The sequence below is a fragment of the Sceloporus occidentalis genome, unplaced genomic scaffold (genome assembly GCF_023333645.1).
Source record: "Sceloporus occidentalis isolate IW3139 unplaced genomic scaffold, rSceOcc1.0.p SCAF_1, whole genome shotgun sequence".
Taxonomy (NCBI): Eukaryota; Metazoa; Chordata; class Lepidosauria; order Squamata; family Phrynosomatidae; genus Sceloporus; species Sceloporus occidentalis.
Genome location: NW_028316981.1, coordinates 186,051,265 through 186,068,145, shown reverse-complemented (window position 1 = coordinate 186,068,145; position 16,881 = coordinate 186,051,265). Strand labels below are relative to the sequence as shown.

General features: G+C 44.2%; 4 non-coding genes across 4 annotated transcripts; all 4 read right to left on the bottom strand.

Annotated features, from left to right (window-relative positions):
* Positions 1-91: 91 nt before the first annotated feature.
* On the bottom strand, positions 92-255 carry LOC149323060 (U1 spliceosomal RNA). Its single transcript, XR_016279501.1, has one exon. It is a non-coding gene; the product is annotated as a U1 spliceosomal RNA (small nuclear RNA).
* Positions 256-3,372: 3,117 nt separating this feature from the next.
* On the bottom strand, positions 3,373-3,536 carry LOC149323059 (U1 spliceosomal RNA). The gene has a single exon (XR_016279616.1). It is a non-coding gene; the product is annotated as a U1 spliceosomal RNA (small nuclear RNA).
* Positions 3,537-11,234: 7,698 nt separating this feature from the next.
* Positions 11,235-11,398, bottom strand: LOC149323058 (U1 spliceosomal RNA). The gene has a single exon (XR_016279612.1). It is a non-coding gene; the product is annotated as a U1 spliceosomal RNA (small nuclear RNA).
* Positions 11,399-15,863: 4,465 nt separating this feature from the next.
* LOC149323057 (U1 spliceosomal RNA) lies at positions 15,864-16,027 on the bottom strand. The gene has a single exon (XR_016279611.1). It is a non-coding gene; the product is annotated as a U1 spliceosomal RNA (small nuclear RNA).
* Between the last annotated feature and the right edge of the window lie 854 nt (positions 16,028-16,881).

Here is a 16,881-nt window from a genome sequence, read left to right as displayed (position 1 = left end):
AGTTACACAAACCGAACTCATGGGTGGAAATTATCAACAGAACAGCAACACATCAGAGGATATTATTTTCTATCTTTAAACCAAGAATGATCAGGGGAAAGCGCGAACGCAGTCCCCCACTACCACAAATTATGCAGTCGAGTTTCCCGCATTTGGGGAAATCGCAGGGGTCAGCACACCCGGAGTGCAATGGATGAGCCTCACCCTGGGAAAACCACCTTCATGATCATGGTGTCTCCCCTGCCAGGTAAGTATGAGTTGCAGCCCCAGTCATCCCTTCTGGTCCCTCTCTCCCACTCTCTCCTAAGACACAGTGACCTCCCTTCAGGACTTGCTTCACCTGGGTTTTATGTGATAGATCAATATGCTGCCCTGCCCTGACCCACTTTTCTGGGCTGTGTTTTGGGGTGCCACAGAATTCCTGATCTGCACCCTGCTTTTTGCTCCCACAATGCTCTGGCGTGCATGTGTTTGCATGCTCAACTCTGATTCCTTCCTGCCTCCCTACGTAGCCTGAAGACATCCGCCCATTGATGCTGAGTAAGAGAGAAGGGAGGCTGAGCTCAGGCAATTCTCTGCCTCCCTCTTTGGGGAAGTATTGCTGTTGTTCTTTTCAGCCTCACCACCATCACACACACACACACACACACACTCAAAACAGGAATGGCTGCAGCAACTACTAAATCAACTACTTTGGCTGGTTCTCTGCGACATTCAGGCTTTTCAAAATCAAAACTCTTGGGGGTTTTGTTTGTTTTGCCACAACTCTGGCCATGGCTGGCCATGACATCTGCTCTGTCGACTCCCAAAGTCAAGGAACCAGTTTTTCAACATTCCTGTTTTGGAAAAACCTTCTATTGACCAGTCCAACACAGAAAGGCCCAGAAACGTAACCCTGTTACTCTGGAATGTCAGTATGCAGAGGGATCTTGTAGCATCTTTAGATTAAATATTAGTGAAAGAAATTGCACTGTTGCATTCGTAGACTTGGCACAATATCAACCTATTTATTCAACCTGTATGCAGAAAATATCATACACAAAGTGGGCTTAGAATCAGAGGAAAGAGGAGTGAAGATAGGAGGAAGGCACATTAACAACCTAAGGTATGTGTATACTAGTAGTATAAGGTATACTACTAGCAGAAACCAACGAAGACCCGGAGCAATTACTGAAGAAGGTGTAGGAGGAAAGTGCCAAGGCAGGCTTACTGTTCAGCATTAAGAAAACAAAAATAATGACAACGGAAGATGTACAAGAATTTACTCTAGATAATGACAGCATTGAAATAATCAAAGAGTTCCCATACCTTTAATCAAATATTGATCAGAATGGAGAATGCAGTCACGAAATAAAAAGACTAGGATTAGGAAGAGCAGCTATGAAGGAACTGGACAAGATCATAACGTGTAAAGACGTAACTCTGAAAACTAAAGTGAGAATAGTCCAAGCTATTGTATTCCTTATCACCATGTATGGATGTGAGAGCTGGACAGTGAAGAAAGCTGATAGGAGGAAAATCAACTAATCTGAGATGGGGTGCTGTTGAAGAGTGCTGGGGTTACCATGGATGGCCAAAAGGGCAATCAAATGGGTCCTAGAGCAGATCAACCCTTAGTTCTGCTTGGAAGCCAGGATAACTTGATGCTGTCATACTTTGGCCACATCATGAGGAATAATGAATCATTAGAAAAGGCATTGATGCTAGGAAAGGTGGAAGGCAGGAGAAAGAGAGGAAGATCACATAGCAGACTCAATCAGAGTCTCAATCAGACAGGACACAGGCCTTGGCCTGAAGGACCTGAGCAGAGAGGCTGGGGGGACAGAGATCTTGGAGATGGCTCATCCGCAGAGTCACCATGAGTTGCGTTCGACTTGGTCTACTTGGTCATATCTGAGCAAGTAGACCAACTTTACAAAAACTCATGCTGCAACTTCATTCTCATAGTTAGTTTCAAAGGTGCTACAAGATCCCTTTGCATCCATAGAGACCCTGCAAGTTCAAACCGTAAATCAAGATGAGAAAATCTTAAATATTTGCTCCTTGGCACAGATCAGCTTCACCCACTTCAGCTCTCTTTTCTTTTCCAAAATTTAACAAGAAGAGTCCTTTCTTTTAGGATTCCCCACCCAATGAGTCAAACCAATTAGTGGCTACATAGGAATATCACAAGTTCATATGAAATCATTATAATCTTATTTTCTTTCCAGTCCTCAGCACTGAATTTACCTGCTGCCCATAGAGGAGGAGCTGTCTCTATACACTGCCTTTCTGCTCAAAACTGGGCAGCTTGAGGTTTTGTGTATATAAACCCACTTTTTCAGAGGCAGTACCCAGAGATATTAAGGCTTCAGGCATAAAGCATATTTGAGACTGCTTTAAGTGCCCTGGCTCAGTGCTAGGGAATCCTGGGAACTGTAGTTCTGTCAGACATTTAGCCTTCGTTGTCAGAGAGCTCTGGTGCCACAATAAACTACAATTCCCAGGATTCCCTAGCACTGAGCCAAGGCAGTTAAAGCAGTTTCAAACTGGATTATTTCTGCAGTGTGTTTTGGACCAATGTTTGTGTACATTGGGAGAAAGGAAAGGTGTCACTATCCCAGTCACACATGACAAACGTTTTGGTTTTGGGAATATTCTAAAGTTTCAGACTTCTGGATAAGGGAGACTTAACCTGTAATATATGTAGTGTGCCATGAAGCCACTTTCGTTGTTCCTACATACCTCTGCTAATAGATTTAAATTTGTGAAAATAATTTAGTTCAGCAGTTTCTCTTTCCAGTCTTCCTCTGTAATTTCCTATTTATGAGATAGACTCCATAGTTTGTACACCAGACAAGTATAAATTCCAAATACCAAACCTTGATTTTCCATTTTATATCAGGGACACCATTTTGCTCTGCCATTGTATTTAATGGGACTTGAGCATCCACGGAGTTTGGATCCTGGAACTCCGGGCCCACTGTACTCTTTTCAAGAGCTAGTGTTGTTGCGTAGTGGTCTGAGTGTTGGATTATGACTCCAGAGACCAAGGTTCAATTCCCTGCTTGGCCATGGAAACCCACTTGGTGACCTTGGGCAAGTCACACTCTCTCAGCCTCAGGAGAAGGCAATGGCAAACCTCCTATGAACAAATCTTAGCAAGAAAAACCCAAGATAGGTTCAACTTATGGCAGCGATGTTCTCTGGCCTCCAGGCGTTTTGGACTTCAGCGCCCAGCATCCCAGATCATTGGCCAAGGTGGCTGAGGCTTCTGGGAGCTGAAGTCCAAAACAACTGGAGGGCCAGAGTTTGGACATCACTGACTTATGGTCATGATTTGGATGAGCATAACAAGAAAAATAGTATTTTCTATCTTTAAACCAGACTGATCAGGGGAAAGCGCGCACGCAGTCCCCCACTACCACAAATTATGCAGTCGAGTTTCCCGCATTTGGGGAAATCGCAGGGGTCAGCACACCCGGAGTGCAATGGATGAGCCTCACCCTGGGAAAACCACCTTCGTGATCATGGTGTCTCCCCTGCCAGGTAAGTATGAGTTGGAACCGCCTGAATGCCTCCTGGTCCCTCTCTCCCACTCCCTCTCAGGTCACGGTGACCTCCCTTCAGGACTGGTTTCACCTGAGTTTTATGTGAGAGAGAAATATGCTGCCCTGCCCTGACCCACTTTGCTGATTTTATATCTTGGGGTGCTACAGAATCCCTGATCTGCACCCTGCTTTTTGCTCCCACAATGCTTGGGTGTGCATACATTTGCATGCTCACACCTGGTTTCTTCCTTCCTTCTTTCAATAGCCTTGAGGAATGCGCCAACTGATGCTGAGTAAGAGAGAAGGGAGGCTGAGTTCAGGCAATTCTCTGCCTCCCTCTTTGGGAAAGTATTGTTCTCCACCACCATCACACACACTTGAAACAGGAATGCAGTATCCAGATGTACAAGGCTTGAAAGTTAGCTGCCTTAGGTTCTGACTCGCGGCACCCCTGTGGATGAGACATCTCCAAGGATCCCTATCCGCCACTGCAATCTTGCCCAGATCCTGCAAGCCCCTGCCCATAACCGCCCTGATCGAATCTATGCATCTTGTCTGCGGTCTTCCCTCTTTCTTCCACCCTCTATCTTTCCCAGCATTATTTTTTCTAGTGACCCATGCCTTCTCATTCTGTGGCCAAAGCATGATAGTCTCAACTTGATCATCTTAGCTTCCAAGGAGAGCCCTGGTTTGATCTGTTCAAGAACCCATTTGTTTGTCTTCTTGGCTGTTCACCATATCTTAAGTACTCTTCTCCAGCACCACATTTCAAATGAGTTGATTTTCTTTCTGTCTGCTTGAGGCATAAAGCATATTTATACAGTTGTGGGAGTGGGACAGAATTTAACAAGAATCAGATAGATGCAAACCAGGGCCCTTGCCCTAAATTTTCAAAGAGCTGCCGAAAGCGATACGGATCTTTCAGATGTTTACTGTGGTCAGTTAAAGTATAAAAGGAATACATCTGGTTTTCAAAAGTCAGTTTTTCTGGATTCAAAAACCTCTCTGAGAAAATTCCTTTTATTTTATGTGCAGCAGCAAGGACTCTTGTATTCCCTTGGCTCAAAATGCTTGGGGCCAGAGGTGTTTAGGATTTTTCTCTTTGGATGTTGCAATACCTGTGTTTTCATGTATGTACATAATGAGATATTTTGGTGATGGGATCCAAGTCTGAACACAAAATTAACCTATATTTCATATATACCTTATACACGTAGCCTAAAGGTGCGATGTGTGATGTTCAAGATGTAGGACAGTCAAGAAAAATGGGAGACATGACAAAATAAAACCTAAAAACACTAATATAAAATGCAAGTTCATGCTTCTCGGTCATGCTCAAAATGGCCTAAAGGTATGCTAAGATTATTTCATTTGTTGTTGTTGTTGATGATGATGATGATGATACATGCCTTCAAGTGCTTTCTGATTTATGGCGACTCTAAAGGATCCTATCATAGGGTTTCCTTGGCAAGAATTGTTCAGAGAGGAATTGCCACTGCCATCCTCTGAAGCTGAGAAGGTGTGACTTGCCCATGGTCACCCACTGGGTTCCCATGGCTGAGCTAGGATTCGAACCCTGGTCCCCACAGTCGCAGCCCAATGCTCAAACCACTACACTCTTGGGGTGCAAATAAAAGACTAAGGAAAAGTCAGGAGCATACTCTTTTCAAGAGCCACTGTGGTTGGAGCGTTGGATTGAGACTCTAGAGACCAGGGTTTGAATCCCTGTTTGGCCATGGAAACCTATTGAGTGACCTTAGGGAAGTCACACTCTCTCAGCCTCCTCAGGAGAAGGCAATGGCAAACCTCCTCTGAACAAACCTTGCCAAGGAAACCCCATGATGGCTTCTCCTATTGGCCACCATAAATCAGACATTAGGAAAATATAAGAAGAAAAGTACTCTTGCTCTTTCTTTAAACAGAGGCTGGATGGCCATCTGTAAGAAATCCTTCGAGTGTGAGTTCCTGCATGCCAGAATAACGTTAGACTAGATGGGCTATTGCAACTCTTCTATTACTGATTCCAACAACGACAGGAAAGTGAAGGCACCCAACACATATTGCATCTACAAAATTATAACGCTGCCCCTGGCAGGAAAGTATATGCAGTTAACAGCCAGCCATTCCTCCTGGTCCCTCTTGCCCACTCCCTTCCAGGTCACGGTGAACCTTATGGGGATGGTCCAAAATAGACCCCCACAGACCCCCTCCCTCTGCCCCTGACCCTCTTCCCACACCTGGTCCTCGGGCCCCTCCCACAGACCCCCATCTAGGCCCTCTCTGTCCTCCCACAATGCAGCGGGGTGGGGATATTTGCATGCCCGCCTCGGATTGGGTGGCGCGGAGGTTTCCTCCCTGGTTCGGCTTCCCATTGGTGCTCCAGGAGGGAAGGGGGCGTGGCTCAGACTGTTCTCCCTCTGCTCTCTCCTCCTCAGAGCCCCTCCCTCTAAACACACTCCATACAGGAAGGGATGAAGCGACAGAAGTTAGTCAGCGTTTCGTATCAACAGATTCTCCATCCACAGATTCAAAGATCCATGGACTGAAAATATAATAAATTAATAATTTTCAGCCTTCTGTCCAGTCAAGCATGAATTTACCTATATATTAATGTTGCTAGGTTTTATTTGCTAATGCCCTACATTTTTCTTGAATGTCCTACATCTTGCAGTGCCTTGTCCTCCTTTGCAGTGAGGGTCTGTAGTCATCCTGACTGCAAACCCCTGCATCATCTCTCACCACTGCCCACACAGATGTTGGGGATGATGGTAGCTGCAGTCCAACAACACCCAGGGGGCTCCTCATTTCCAAGGCACTGGGTAACCAGAGGTCCTCTTTTTCCAGGACATGATGTCCTCCATTTCAGCCTTCCTGCCCAAGCGGAATTCCCAAATGTCCTCCATTTTGAGCATGACCAAGAAGCATGAACATGCATTTTATAATAATAATAATAATAATAAATTATTTCTACCCAGCCTCTCCAACAAGATGGAGGTGGCTTACATCAATGAAATCCATACAATACAACAGAATAAAACCCCATTTTTCTTGAATGTCCTACATCTTTTCTAGATTGCCCTCCATATCTTGAGGTGCTTAGTCCTCCTTGGCATTTAAGACATCTGGTCACCCTTTTACCAACTTGCATGCATTGATGCAAATTTAGAAAGATGTCCAAGATGTCAAGACACCCTCCTTTTCTGGGACCTGCCCTCCATTTCAACCTTCTGTCCAGGAAGAATAAACAAAATGTCCTCCTTTGAACATGACTAAGGTCCAAAACACACTGCAGTCAGAAATGATCCAGTTTGAGACTGCTTTAACTGCCCTGGCTCAGTGCTAGGGATTTCTGGAAATTGTAGCTTATTGTGGCACCTGAGTTCTCTGACACAGAAGGCTAAATGCCTCACAACATTACAGTTCCCAGAATTCCATAGCATTGAGCCAGGGCAGTTAAACAGTCTTAAACTGGATTTTTTCTGCAGTGTGCCTTGGACCTAAGAGGCATGGATTTATTTTATTTTAGTGTTTTTAAATTTAATTTTAATTATTCCATTCTATTTATTTCATTTTAATTAATTAATTAATTATATTTATTTTAGCATTTTTAATTTTTATTTTATTTGCTCTATTTAATTTAATTTAATTATTTTGTTTTATTTATTTTAGTGTTTTAGGTTTCATTTGGTCGTGTCCTCCATTTTTCTTGAATGTCCTACATTTCATATTGCCTTTTCCTCCTTTGTAGTTAGGACATTTGGTCACCCTACTCACCTTGCCCCACCAACACACTCCAAATAGGAATGGCTGCAGCAACTACACAACGACAGTAGCTGTGTACATTGGCTGGGCTTCTTACTATATTCAGCTGTTCAAAATTAAAACGCTTGGGGCTTTGTGATTGTTTTACCATAGCTCTGATCACGGATGGCCAAGACAAGTATCTGAATTCCAAAATCAATCAATCAATCAATTAATCAATCAATCAGCATGTGATTTACAGACTATAGCAAAGTGTTTGACTACATAGATCATGAAAAGTTATGCATGGTTCTTGAAGACATGGGTATGCCCCTACATCTGATAGTCCTGATGAGAAATCTCTACTTAAGACAAGAGACTACTGTTAGAGCAGAATACAGAGAAACAAAATGGTTCCCAATTGGCAAAGGGGTCAGGCAAGAAGGCTGAATCCTATCATCATATATGTTCAACTTGTATGCAGAAAATATAATATGAAAAGCAGGTTTACACTCAGAAGGAGGAGGGGTGAAGTTAGGAGGTAGGAAGATGAACTATCTAAGAAAGTGGTTGTCAACCTGTGTGCCGCAATCCCTTTGGGGGTCACCTAAGACCATTGGAAAACACATATTTCCGTTGGTTTTAGGAACTGAGACACCACTCCTTTTATGATTGGGGGTCACCACAACATAGGGTTGCCATAATCCGGCTGCAACCGGGAATTTCCCGGTTTTGGCACTGCCCTCCCTGCCTCTCCACGCGCCGCCCTCCTCATGCCGCCCTCCCTGCGCGCCCCCGCACTGCCCTCCCCGCCTCCCCATGCACCTCCGCGCCGCCCTCCCCACTGCCCTCCCCGCGTGCCCCCGCGCCCTCACCTCCTTCTCCTCTGCCCCACTCCCAGGCCACGTGGCGCATGGAGGAGGGGGGAGGAGAAGAAGGAAGAGGAGGAGGAAGAGGAGGAGGGGGGAGCAGAAGGAGCGGAAGAAGGACGAGGAGGAGGGGGGGAGCAGGAGGATGTGGTGAGTGGCCAGAGGCCTCAAGGGTTTTTTAAATTTTGTTTTGCATGCTTTAATTGCTAACAAGTCTCCCTTGTTTTGACAATGATAGGATGATGATGATGATGATGATATGAGTCAGCTTGAGAGGCATGCAGGCACTGTTTCTGAAGCTGAGAGAGTGTCACCTTCCAAAGTGTGTTTTGGGTGCTTTTAATGCTAACAAGTCTCCCTTGTCTTGACAGTGACAGTGTGATGATGATGATGCTGATGGATACAAGTCAGCTTGAGAGGCATGCAGGCACTGTTTCTGAAGCCAAGAGAGTGTGACTTTCCAAAGTGCCTTTTCTGTGTGTTTTTGGTTCTTTAATGGTGATATTGATATCAGCAAGCCTAGTCTGATGCATGGCCAATGTAAATTGCTGTGATTTTTACAAACTCATGCACAGTGAAGAAAAACCAAAGTCCCTTGACCAAGTACACACTTCTGAGAAGTACACTTGGTGGAAGAACTGTGAAACCACCTTGACATGTTCAATATGCATAAGCCATGTTAAACCATGCTAAGTGTTAAACCCAAGGGGTTTGGTTATGGAATGAGCCTCTGATGCAAGAGGCCATGTTAAGTAAAGCCATGTGAAATGCCCAAATGTGCTGCTGTGTGTGTTTTGGAATGGAGGTTGGGGGTGTTTGGCCAGAAATAATGGAATAATGCCCAAATGTCCTCCATTTTGATCATGCCTAAGAAACATGCATTTACATTAACATTTTTAAAAAAATCATCAAATTTTTCGCATGTCCTACATTTTTTTAAAAAATGTGTCCTACATTTGTCCCGGTTTGGAGGTCCTGACTTATGGCAACCTTACCACAACATGAGGAACTGTATTAAAGGGTCACGGCATTAGGAAGGTTGGGAACCAATGATCTAAAATATATCAGTGACACCATACTACTAGCAGAAAACATCTCAGACTTGGAAAAATTACTAAGGAAGGTCAAAGAAGAAAATGCAAAGGCAGGCTTAATGCTGAACATAAAGAAAATGGAAATAATGTTCATGTAAGAAATACATAAATTCAACCTAGACAATGAAAAAATCGGATTAGTTAAAGATTTCCCATACTTAGGATCAAACATTGATCAGAATGGAAACTGAAGTCAATAAACCAGAAGAAGACTAGGAATGGAAAGGGCAGCTATGAAGGAACTGGACAAGATCATAGTGTGAAGATATACAGTTTAGCCCTAAAATGAGGATAGACCAAACCATTATATTCCCCATCACCATGTATGGATGTGAGAGCCGGACAGTTAAGAAAGAAGATAGGAAGAAAATCGATTCTTTTGAGATGCGATGCTGGAGAAGAGTTCTATGTATACCATGGATGGCCAAGAAGATAAACAAATGCATCCTTGAACAGATCGAGTCAGAAATCTCCCTGGAAGCCATGATGATAAATTTGAGGTTATCATACTTTGACCACATCACGAGGGCATGACTCATTAGAAAAGACAATGGCCTGTTACAGACAGCCAAAATAAAGCTGCTTCGAGTCACAGTGGAGGTATAGTGTTTCAATGATGCATGCATCCTAAGAGTCCAGAAGCCACACCAAAGCCACGCTCCAGTCCTTAGGGCTGGAGCGTGGCTTTGGTGCAACTTCTGGACTCTTAGGATGCATGCATCATTGAAACACCATACCTCCACTGTGACTCGAAGCAGCTTTATTTTGGCTGTCTGTAACAGGCCAATATTACTAGGAAAGGAAGAGGGTAGAAAGAGAGGAAGACTGCATGCCATATGGGTAGATTCAGAGAGGCCATGGGCCTGAATTTGCAGGCGGTTAACAACTAGATTAGTTTCCTCATCAGCTACATTCAGCATGCTAAAACACACACACACACACACACAGAGCAGAGACCCAGAAATTTGGCCAACAAAAGGGAAATCATCAGAAATCAGAGAGCTGAAGAAACTAAAAATTGTTACATGAATTTTTGGAGGAAGCTTTCATATAGTCTAGGAAAGTTCAACCATTTTTTGTCAGATATGAACAGTCTATGTAACCTGTTTGTTGTTGTTCCTTTTCCACATATGGGCACATTGTTAGCTTTATGGGGGAAAGTGTTCTAAACTGTGTTGAATTATCCCTTTTTATGGTATAGGAGCCAATCTTTATTTTTCTATGTTATTTCAGCCTGCGCTACTAAATTTTCTATAAAAGTAGTCATGTCTAGAAATGTATCTACTTCATTAACTGAGATATACCTGTATGTGTGACCTTTTATTTGGTCTAACGTAGACACTGAGAAATCCGTCAGTGATCATTTTATTGGCCAACCGAAATGTACAATATACTTGGCCAATAAAGGTATCACTGATGGATTTTTGTTTGTATTTGTTAAATGGCCAACACAGCTCATCTGCATGTTTTCTGTAGACACTGAGAGTGAGCATGGTGTAACGGTTTTAATGTTGGACTCTGGAAACCAGGGTTCAAGTCTCTGCTCACCCATCAAAACCCAGTGCATGACCTTGGGCAAGGTACACTCTCTCAGCCTCAGAGGAAGGCAAAGGCAAACCTACTCTGAACAAACATTGCCAAGAAAACCCCATGATAGGTTTGTCATGTTGGTGTTGGTGTTATGTGCCGACCCTAAGGTGAAACTATCATGAGGTTCTCTTGGTAAAAATTTTGTCACAAGAGGTTTACCACTTCCTTCACTTGAGGCTGAGAGTATGTGGCTTGCAGGTTTACCTTACGGTTGCCATAAGTTGAAAATGGCTTCAGGGTACAAAACAACAACACATATATTACATTAATATGAATAATATTATTTAATTACACTAGGATTTTTATAGACCATGTCTAGGAAATTAATGTGAAGAAAGCTTAGTATGCTTCTGATTATGAACAAGGAAAACACCTGAGTGTATTATTTTCTATCTTTAAACCAGAATGATCAGGGGAAAGCGCGAACGCAGTCCCCCACTACCACAAATTATGCAGTCGAGTTTCCCGCATTTGGGGAAATCGCAGGGGTCAGCACACCCGGAGTGCAATGGATGAGCCTCACCCTGGGAAAACCACCTTCGTGATCATGGTGTCTCCCCTGCCAGGTAAGTATGAGTTGGAACCGCCTGAATGCCTCCTGGTCCCTCTCTCCCACTCCCTCTCAGGTCACGGTGACCAACCTGCAGGACTTGCTGGGAGATTCACCTGATAGATTGGTACTGTTGTCATGGCCCACTTTGCTGATTTGTGTCTTGGGGTACCACACAATCCCTGATCTGCACCACGTTTTTTTCTCCCATAATGCCCTGGCGTGTGCACATTTGCATGCTTGTGTTTGGTCTCTTCCTTTCTATGGCAATTGCAAGCTTCCCATTGGTGTTGCAAGACAGAAGGGAGGTGGAGCTCAGGCATTTCCTCCTCCTTCTGCTTTGTATAGATTTTTCTCTGTCTTCGCAGCCGTATTCCCAGCATCTGGAAACCAGAATGGCTGAAGCAGTAACATCAATTGTAGCTGATTTCATATATTGGCTGAGTTTTCTGGTTAGCCTTTGAAAAATCAAAATGCTTTTGGTTCTTGCTTGCTTTTCCATAGCCCTCAGTCTCGTCAGGGCTGACCCAAGACTTTTGCTGCCTGATTCCTAATGTCAAGGAATCATTCTCTGTCTGAATATTGCTGTCTCTGAGAACTTCATGCTGTTTAGTGTGACACCAAGAACCCAGTAATGCCCCACTGATTAAACCCCAAATTCCTGCTCCCCGGGAACAGCAGCTCCATTCCTCTCCAACTCTCTCTCCAGTTAACGCCATGCGTCTGAGGAAGTAAACCAAGTCTATGAAGGTTTGTGCTACAATGTCTTTCTCCCAGTTATTCTCAAAGGTGTGACAAGATCCCTTTGCATACTCATATTCCAGACTAACACAGTTATGTCTCTGAATTCTCCCCGTGCCCAAGACTGTACAAGTACAATTGGACGACCAACCAAGAGGGACAGAAATAAAGTTGTCTTCCTCACTTGCCCTGACAGCTTGTCCACATCAGCAGTACTCACCATCTGAAACTGATCCAGTGTAATCCCACTCACAGTCACCGGACACCTCATTATTGACTTCGAGGCTGTACAGACTGGCGTTATATGCTACCCTCAGGGCAGAGTGGGGATGTGGTGTCCATATGACATATGTCCTGATGCTGCCATCATATTGTATGCCGTTCACATGGCAGGCAGTGTCCTGGCGCTCTTTTGACACTACGTCCAGATGACACAGTGACAAAAGGAGAGCCAAAAAGTGCAGCTGCAGTGGCAAAGGCACTTTTCCCCGGCACGAAAAGGAGCAGCATTTTGTTGTTCCTTTTAGCATCAGGGAAATGCCAGATCGGGGCTGTGGCATGTAGTTGTCGTGGCCCCGATCTGGTACTGAAAGAGGCAGGAGCAGGCCGCTCCAAAGGGGCAGTCTGTTTATCCCCTTCCACTCCAATTATGGTATTTAAGTCGGCTCTTATGTGAGAGATTTTAATCTGCAAAATGGTTAATAAAAGCAACACAGCGAGCTACTGAAGGTTCTATTTGGGTTCAAGGGCAAAAGTGCCTGAGTTAGACCTCTCACTACCCTGAACATCTCAGCTGGACGTGAATTCACTTGTGCAATACATGCAAAACAGAAAGCTTTCATTGCTACATGTACTGAGCAAAGATTTTCTCTATAACATGTCTTGTTGCACAAAAGTCGAGTTTTCCTCCATCTGTGTTTTAGTTGTCATCCTTCCCAGTTCTCTGAGGGTGTCTGATAGGTAGCAGGGTGGATGGTACACTAACAGAATCCCCCAGTCTATCCCTGGTTTTCAGGCTCAGGTATACATACTCAATGTGGCTCAGCTCCCTGATAAGTACTCTGCTCAGGCTGAGGTGGTCATTGTAGACACAGCTACCCCACCTGCCTACAGTACCCAGCTTGGAGAGCCTGTGCTCATGTTGGACCACTGTCAGCTCCCAGCCAGGTGTCTGTAAAGCATGCCAGGTCAGCTCCCTCCTTGAGGAAGTCATAGATGATACGTGATTTATTTTTAACTGACCTGGCATTATACAAGGGCAAGGTGAGGTTTTGTGGATGGCCTGGCTTACACTCCCAATTTCCCTAGGCTGGCAGGGTGACTGGAAGGTGAGATAGCTATTAAACATCTCTCTCTCCTTCCTCTGTAAGAGCATGTGACCCTGCCATCGCCATATCTTCCTCTGGCCAGTACTACTCATATTCCCATCCCAATTTCCATTTTTAAAACCAAAACCAAATGCGCTAAAACAACCTTTAAAACAGTGCCATTTGTTAGTGGAAGTAGTACTCAGTGTGATTTATTAGCTGGCTAATCTGTCAGACCCCTACTCAAACTTGGTGATGCCTTGTAGCCAGCTAGAAGGTTCTGCCCTCATGCTCTCATCTTTAGGGGTGGGCATTGGCAAACCACCTCTGAATAAATCTTGTCACGAAATCCTGATGATAGGTTCACCTTAGCGTCGCCATAAGTCAGAAATGACTTGTACAACAACAAAAACAACAACAAACTATAAACCATCCCTCATTTCAATGCATATTACAGAATTTTCTAACACTGTATAGAGTTTACCTTTAGATGATCCATTTTTAAAAGTTTGTAACTGTCCTTCACAGAACTTTCCAAAAACTGGGGTCTGAGGGGCATTTAGTCTAAGAAGAAATAGTTAAAGCAATGATCACATACCCCAGTGCTGCTAAAGAACAGGTCCCAGCATTGCTTAAGATCAGCTATGTTGTTGTTGTTGTTGTGTGCCTTTAAGTCGATTGCAACCTATGGTGATCCTAAGGCGACCCTATCATGTGGTTTTCTTGGCATGATTTGTTCAGAGGAGGTTTGCCATTGCCTTCCCCTGAGGCTGAGAGCATGAATTTGCCCAAGGCCACTCAGTGGGTTTCATAGTTGAGCGGGGAATCAAACCCTAGTCTAAGGGGTGCAGTTCAACACTCAAACTACTATGCCACACTGGTGCTGACAAAATCTAGAGGACAATTGTTCCAACCCCACTGAATCTAGATCAGGGGCTGGCAACTGTGGGAGGCCAGACAGCTCCATTAGCCCACTAGGAGACCTTGGAGGGTGCACTTCCCAAAACACCCTCTGCAAAACAAACAAACAAACAAACAAACAAAAAAGTTTGCCCCAAATGTTCCCCACTGCCTTCTAGGTGCTGGTCAGGTTTGATGCAAGACATTTTGCTGCCTCATTCCCAATGTCAAGGAATCATTCTCTGAACACTTCTGTCTCTCTGAGAACTTCATCCTGTGCAGTGTGACACCAAGAACCCTGTAATTCCCCACTGGTCAAACCCCAAGTTCCTACTCCCTGGGAGCAGCAGCTCCAGTCCACTCCGACTCTCTATCTCCAGCATAGGAGGAAGTAGACCAAGTATATGAAAGCTAATGCTACAATGTCTATAGGACCATAGCATTTATTTCTCACGCATGCAAAATTATAGTTAAAATTCTGCTGCACAGGCTCTAATCATACTTGGAGATAGATATCCCAGAGGTGCAAGGAGGATTCAAGAAAGATTTAGACACTAGGGAACCACACTGCAAATATATAATGGCTAATGGGGTGTACCAAGGAATTCCAAAGTAAATAAATAAATACCTAAAAATCAGCATGTGATTTATAGACTATAGCAAAACGTTTGACTACATAGATCATGAAAAGTTATGCATGGCTCTTAAAGACATGGGTATGCCCATACATCTGATAGTCCTGATGAGAAATCTGTACCTAAGACAAGAGGCTACTGTCAGAATAGAATATGGAGAAATAGAAGAGTTCCCAATTGGCAAAGGGGTCAGGCAAGGCTGCATTTTATCATCCCATTTGTTCAACTTGCATGCTCAAAATATCATATGAAGAACAGGTTTAGACTCAGGTGAAGAGAGGAGGAATAAGTGTCAACAATCAAATATATGTGGATGACACCACACTATTAGTGGAAGATTACCGCAGACTTGGAACAATTACTAAGGAAGGTCAAAGAAGAAAGTGCAAAGGTAGACTTATGGTAATGCAGAACATAAAACAAAATAGAAATAATCATCACAGAAGATATACATAAACCTAAACAATGAGGAAAATTGAAATAGTCAAAGTGTTCCCATAGCTTCGAACAAACATTGATCAGAAACGTGACTGCAGTCAACAAACCAGCTGAAAACTAGGAATGGAAAGGACAGTCATGAAAGAACTAGACAAGATCCTAAAGTGTAAAGATACACAAGTGAGCACTAAAGTTAGAACTGTCAAAGCCATTATATTCCCCATCACCAGGTAGGGATGTGAGAGCTGGATAGTGGAGAAGGAGGACAGTAAGAAAATGAACTCATTTGAGAAGTGGTGCTGGAGAAGAGTGCTGAGGATATCTTGTGCATCACCAAATGACAAACAAATGGGTCATAGAACAGGTCAAGCCTGAAAGGTCTCTGCAAGCCAAGATGATTGTCAAATCCAAGGCAGTTTAACTACAACAAAGTAACATGTCAATTTCTACCTTTAAACCAAGAATGATCAGGGGAAAGCGCGAACGCAGTCCCCCACTACCACAAATTATGCAGTCGAGTTTCCCGCATTTGGGGAAATCGCAGGGGTCAGCACACCCGGAGTGCAATGGATGAGCCTCACCCTGGGAAAACCACCTTCGTGATCATGGTGTCTCCCCTGCCAGGTAAGTATGAGTTGCAGCCCCAGTCATCCCTTCTGGTCCCTCTCTCCCACTCCCTCTCAGGTCACAGTGACCAGCCTGCAGGACTTGCTGGGAGCTTCACCTGACAGATTGGCACTGCTGTCATGTTCCATTTTGCTGATTTGTGTCTTGAGGTACCACACAATCCCTGACCTGCACCCCATTTTTCTCCCATAATGCTCTGGCATGCGCACATTTGCATGCTTGTGTCTGGCCTTTCCTTTCTATGGCAATTGCAGGCATCCCATTGGTGTTCCAAGACTGAATTGAGGGGGAGCTCAGGCATTTCCTCCCCCTCCTGCTTTGTATAGATTTTCCTGTCTTTCGCAGCCTTATTCCCACCGTTTGGAAAGCAGAATGGGTGTGGCAGCAACATCAATTGTAGCTGATTTTGTATATTGGCTGACTTCTCTGGTTCTCTGGGCTTTGCAAAATCAAAAGGGTTTTGGCCCTTGCTTGCTTTTTCATAGCCCACAGTCTGGTCAGGGCTGACCCAAGACTTTTGCTGCCTGATTCCTAATGTCAAGGAAACATTCTCTGTCTGAATATTGCTGTCCCTGAGAACTTCATGCTGTTTAGTGTGACACCAAGAACCCAGTAATGCCCCACTGATTAAAGCCCAAATCTCTGCTCCTTGTGAACAGCAACTCCAGCTCTCTCTCTCCAGTTAACTCCATGCATCTGAGGAAGTAAACCATGCCTATGAAAGTTTGTGCTACAATGTCTTTCTCCCTGATAGTCCCAAAGGTGCTTCAACATCCCTTTGCATACTCATATTCCAGACGAAAACGGCTGTGTCTCTGAATTCTCCCCCTCCCAAACCGTACTCCAAAAGCCCCTTCCT